The sequence below is a fragment of the Papaver somniferum genome, unplaced genomic scaffold (assembly GCF_003573695.1).
Source record: "Papaver somniferum cultivar HN1 unplaced genomic scaffold, ASM357369v1 unplaced-scaffold_18, whole genome shotgun sequence".
Classification (NCBI taxonomy): Eukaryota; Viridiplantae; Streptophyta; class Magnoliopsida; order Ranunculales; family Papaveraceae; genus Papaver; species Papaver somniferum.
This window is the reverse complement of record NW_020627707.1, coordinates 871,179-876,811: the sequence shown is the minus strand read 5'-3', so window position 1 is coordinate 876,811 and position 5,633 is coordinate 871,179. Positions and strand designations below refer to the sequence as shown.

General features: G+C 34.8%; 1 long non-coding RNA gene across 7 annotated transcripts; it reads left to right on the top strand.

Moving 5' to 3' along the window:
* The first annotated feature begins 291 nt into the window (after positions 1 to 291).
* LOC113338115 lies at positions 292 to 5,067 on the top strand. Of its 7 annotated transcripts, none has more exons than XR_003354613.1 (8): positions 292 to 705; positions 857 to 973; positions 1,258 to 1,290; positions 3,350 to 3,600; positions 3,752 to 3,914; positions 4,144 to 4,219; positions 4,503 to 4,568; positions 4,825 to 5,067. It is a non-coding gene; the product is annotated as an uncharacterized LOC113338115 (long non-coding RNA). The 7 variants fall into 7 exon arrangements; XR_003354615.1 differs by lacking the exon at positions 4,503 to 4,568 and adding an exon at positions 1,939 to 1,975; XR_003354614.1 differs by lacking the exon at positions 4,503 to 4,568 and having other exon boundaries at positions 3,350 to 3,594; positions 3,763 to 3,914.
* Positions 5,068 to 5,633: the final 566 nt, after the last annotated feature.

Here is a 5,633-nt window from a genome sequence, read left to right as displayed (position 1 = left end):
AATATACACTAGTGAAAAATGAATGTTTTAAGTCTGTTTAAGATTTATAAAAACGACCGCCAATGCCTTTCTTTATGAAGGGCTCTCAAAGGCAGCCTTTTTAGTAAGAAAAACAAGAAGAGCTTCCTTGGAAGACGTAAATATTATAGTTAATTTAGGAAAAATAATTGGCTTCCACGTGGAGTCTAATTAAGACTGTTTAAGGGAAACTCTTTTGTTTTTACTAGGAAAGTGTGAAGGATATAGTATATGATTATGTGGTCTTCGGTTAATTTTGGTCCGCCCCTTCCATCATTTCTCTCTCTATCACTACTGCACTCGCTATATTCTGCATCTCCATCTCCTTCTCCATTTTCATCCGTAAAGCTCTTCTCTCGAGGAAACCCCTCTTCTACAATTGTGAAACAGAAAAGCATTAATCGATTTCCCTTTTGTTTCTCCTAAATCCAAACCCCTTTTGCCATCTCTTCCACAAACCCCAAATTCTCTAATAAATCCACATATGACCGTTTTTTCGCACCTTTAAAACAAAAACCCCATCTTCTAAATTATATTCATCCTCATTAAACAAAACCCTTTACTTCATCTTCTTATTGCCTCTTAAAAAAAACCCCAAAATTCCCAATTTCAAAACCCTAATAATCCTTCACTTCACCAGATTTATTCGCGGCCGTCATTAAACAAGCCAATTCTCTGTTTTGTGAGGTGAAATTTATATACTGCAGAGACTTTACATATGGGTTTTATTATGTTCTATTTTTGTGTTTTCAATTTGGATTTATTCTGATTTTGTATCTTCAATTTGGATTGTTTTGGTTTTCTGATGATGATTAATTAGTTGATGTTGTTGTTTCAGTTTGGAAATTTAGAAGAAAAAAGAAATCAGGTTTCTTAAAGTTGTCCCATGGGTTAGATATTATGGAACTTAGAAAGATTTGAACATCAATATGACCAGGAAAAGATCCATCTTTGGGTAATAGTTCTTCTTTCTATGTGTTTTACATTCAGATATTATGTTTTGTTTCGGATCTATTCTCTAATGTTGATTTGATTTCTGAAATGTTTTTTTATGTTTTTGTTTTGGGTGATTCAGTTGTTGTAAAGGACAGTATTTTAGAATTGTTTCTTTAGATCGTTGAATTTCTTAGTATTTTTCGATTTCTTGTTTGATATATGTTTATTTTATCCCTTTAAGTTGGTTATGAAACGGGGTTTGGTATGAATCTTAATGGATTTTTTGGTGTTTCATGTTTGTAGGGGCTTCTCTTGAGGATAAGAAGAGTGGTTTATGTAAGTATTAGTTTCTCACAATGATGTTTTTTTGTGTTTGATGTTCATTAGAAATATCTGCAGGCTTTGATTTTTTCAGGGTGTATATTTTTTATGATTCTGATCTGTTATTTGATAATTTGATATGATAGATTGAATGAGTTAGATGAAGTATGGTAACTGATGTCCATTGGTTATAGTATATAAGCTACTGGATTGTTTTAATCCTTATGGATTTTTGAGTTCATAGGTACTTCTTTTCTTAAATTTACTTTCTTAAAATACGATTCGAAAATCATAGATCAATTGTTTTAACAAGTTTTTCAGTGGTAACGTAGTAAATGATTTGTAGTTTGTTTCTTACTGAATTGTTTTAAATGATTTGTAGTTTGTTTCTTACTGAATTGTTTTATGCTGAAGGATTGGTAGTCTAATGGAAAAGATTATGTCCCATAGTGTAATTGAATTTGTAGACTACGAAATTGAGAAAGTTTGTATATACAAAGTAGCCTGAGCACACCTGGATTTGTAGGCTAGGAAACACATGTGTAATTTGTTAGCATAACATTTTCGCTCACGCACTGTCGATATATCTGAATTAAGGGTGATTAGGAAGTTTGGATGCTCATAATTTTTATGTTGCTTTTTGTGTATGCTTTATCTTTGCAGTAAAATATTCTTTAAAGCGGATCAGTCTGATACGAAGGTTTGTATAGTTAGTCTTCCATCACCTTAAAGTGTTGATCCATAGCATTGATCAGTTTGATATGAAGGTTCGTATAGTTAGTCTTCCATCACCTTAAAGTGTTGATCCATAGCATTGATCAATGTAGTACGACTCGGGGATCGGTCCCGCTCGGTGGGGGAGCGATCCCCGATCCCAGCCGAGTTACTCGCCGAGTCAGCCGAGTTACTCGCTGGGTCAATTAATGTGACATCTTTAGTTTCCTTCCTAATAAATATGCATTTTATTTATGCTTCCTAATTTATCTCATAATGTTTACATAGTTAGGGTCGAGATCGTCTGTGCCACTGCTTGTGTGTGCCCTATGTGCCATACCAATAGAAACACGCCACATCATTCCTCTCATTAACCATGACTAACTAAATAGATTTTCTATTTATACAACACTAATCGATTAGGAAAGATAATTAATTAGTTAAAGAAGATATTACAAATCCAAGAGAAAATACCGTGTTTCTATTGGTGTGGCACATAGGGCACACCCAAGCAGTGGCACAGACGATCTGGACCCAGTTATAAATGTGTAAATTAATTGCAGTAGTAACTTCCTTTCCTAAATTAGGTTTATCTACCATCATAAGTATTTTTCCCTATGATTAAGTCCTCCTTCACTGTGTTCAAGTTTTTATAAATATTTGTGGTGAAAAAGATATGCAGAAGAAGAATGGAAGTCTGCCGAATAACTCGGCCCGAGTCACGAATAACTCGGCCCGAGTCACGAATAACTCGGCCCGAGTCACGAATAACTCGGCGAGTATATAGAGAATACCCTGCTCGGCCGAGTTTGCCAAAGACCAATACCCAGGTTACTCGCAGTAACTCGGCTGACTCGGCCGAGGTGTACTACATTGGCATTGATAACTTCTATAACTTGGATACTTATATATTTTATGCATTTTTATTAACCAGATTGAGCTTGTCTCTTTTTTCTTGATCGAGCTTTCAACGGTTGAGTATGACATGCCTAGATTCCCACCATTTATGTTATCTGTTGTAGCCATTCTTTATATGCTATTATTTGCTAATGCAAATCCTTGAAAAAGTTAAACTTGCATATGACAACCATTAGCATAGCTTTCCTTTATTGCAGAGATGGGATTTATTAGGCATCCACTTGCTATTGTTGCAATACATCAAATGTGTCTCAATCTGTTGGCAATACATCAAATTTGTCTTTTAATGTTATATCCAATTACTTCTAGCTGTCCTTGCTGAAGTCTTATCACATTCATGTCAATTGTTTAGAGTTCACACTTATCATCGTACCTGTGTATTGCACTTTCATGTCATTGATGTTGCAATTTGGTGTTCTGTTTTTTTTTTTGGCTGTTGCAGGGGAGCCATCTATATGACATTGATTAGACTGCAAAGTGCTGAGAACTTGGGGTTGCAACACATCCAAGCTTGTATTAAAGTGGTGCATGCATTTATATTAGCATCTCTCCAGCTTGGATTTTATCATGTATTGGGTACATCAAATGTAGACGAAGGATTGTGCGGTCACTTAAAAAAGGAAACTCACTTGTCCAACCATTTCGAAAATGATATACTAAGAAGTTCTGAATTTCCCACATTTGAATGTAAGGGTAAGACTTGGAACTTAAACCTTGATTGTTGAAGCTATATCAGTATTCTGTATCTAAATTACTTGCTTTATCATATTCTATTAGCTACCGTTTCCTAGTAAACAAGCTTGAGAAACTTATTCGATCGAAGAGTTCCTTTACTGTGTTGCAGTGTGATTGCAGCTCTGGATATAAATCCCAATGGAAGTATCAATAAGCAGGATCTTCGAGCATTTCTGAAATAGGTTGTTGTCCATCTTGATTTTCCATCCTGGAAGAAAGAAGCTTCCCCTCCACCTGATGAATTGGAGCCTATACGATCCAACTACATTCAGGTATAAACTTTATGCAGCTGTGATACTCTTCTGTTGTTGTGTTACTTTTAATTTTGGTCATTGTCCGGTGTTTATTAGACACTGGTTCGTTGAGAGTTGGAGCTCAATTCCTGAAAACTGCAGTGTCTATTAGGTACCGGTTTGTTGTGAACCACCTATTAGTTTTTTTTTGTAATGTTGGTACTGAAGTATTTTTTTTACTCCTAATGTCATTATCTTTTGGTTTAAGCGAGAGAGATATATCCATGGATAAGGAGATACATCAAAATGTTCATGCAGTTGAGCTTATCAAAAATAACCACTTCGTAAGTATTATGTTTCAAATGTTCCTATTGATGTATTGTAGAAGTGGAACCACATGGAACAAATCTTAGATGATAATCACTATTAATCATAAGGAAGCTGTATTTGAGAACACTTCGTATGTTAGTTGAGAAAGCTCCATAATTTTTATAATTTTAAGTACTTGTGGGGAGCTGCATTGATTTCTGAATTAAGATTATCTTAGTGTTCCAAGTATTGTCCATGGGTGGTTGATTTCTTGAACGGTTTTCATATTTTATATGTACCTCTATTGCGGTGCTGAAGATGGCAAAAAGGACAATGTTTATTGACTAGGTATTATTGTTATTGCCTTATTGGAAGTTATCGTCGGTAAGCCTAACTTTTTTTCTTTCTCACTTTAAACATTTTGAATTTGAACATCATTAACATTATAGTGCCAGCGAGAGCAGGCTCAACTTCATGCCAACAACAACAACCAATGTTCAGTACTCATAACAATCTATGTTTAATTTCTTTGTATGCATTTTTCCCTTTGAATTTCGCTCATGATGATCCCGTATTGCTTTATAGTGTAAATAAAATAAAAAATGTTAGTCACTAAGATGCTTGCTTCTGCTATTTTCAGGAAACTCTTATTGTTCGCAAAGATTTGTTGACATCTGGTAGGTTAAATGATCTTATGTTGGGCTACGATGGGTCATGTTTATCAAAGCTCACAATGTTGGAATTGTATTGAACATCATATTACCATATGGATTGTGATACTTTTAGGTCAAGTTACCAAAAGAAAATTCTGAGTTGGATCATGAGTAATTCTAGTTTTTCTAAGTTGTACAACAAATTTTGATTTTAATATAATGTTGATTCAATTTTAGGAGATTTGAAAAGTTTCATATTTATATATAGTTCCAGTTGAAGATTCAGTTGAATCAATCTCATTTTTTTGAATAATATAATCCAGGAAAACGTCTGCCCCTGTCAGCGTTCCATCTGACTATCAGTGGAAGTCGTAAATGAATCAAAGGAACGGGTCCCAAAAGCAGACGTTTTGAGAAATAAGACTCTAATGTTACCCAAAGCAGACGTTTTCATAGATTTTAAGTATGTTATTGGCACTTTTTTTTTTGATTTCCACTAGTGATATGCTCTGAAAAACAACAATGGGGAATGGAAAGATACAAGAGAAGAGATAGCTGCAATTCTCAAGGAACCTTTCCAAGAAATTGCCACATCTAGTCAACCAGATGATGTTAGTGAGGTTATGAATCTAATTACTCCTTGCATTACATAGGATGAAAATCAAGAGTTAACTGCAATTCCAACAGAGCTGAAATCAAGAAAAATGTATCTCAGATAAGATCATGGTCTGCTCCAGGTACAGATGGATTTCAGGCGGGGTTCTATCAACAAAACTGGGATATAGTTGGTGCTGAT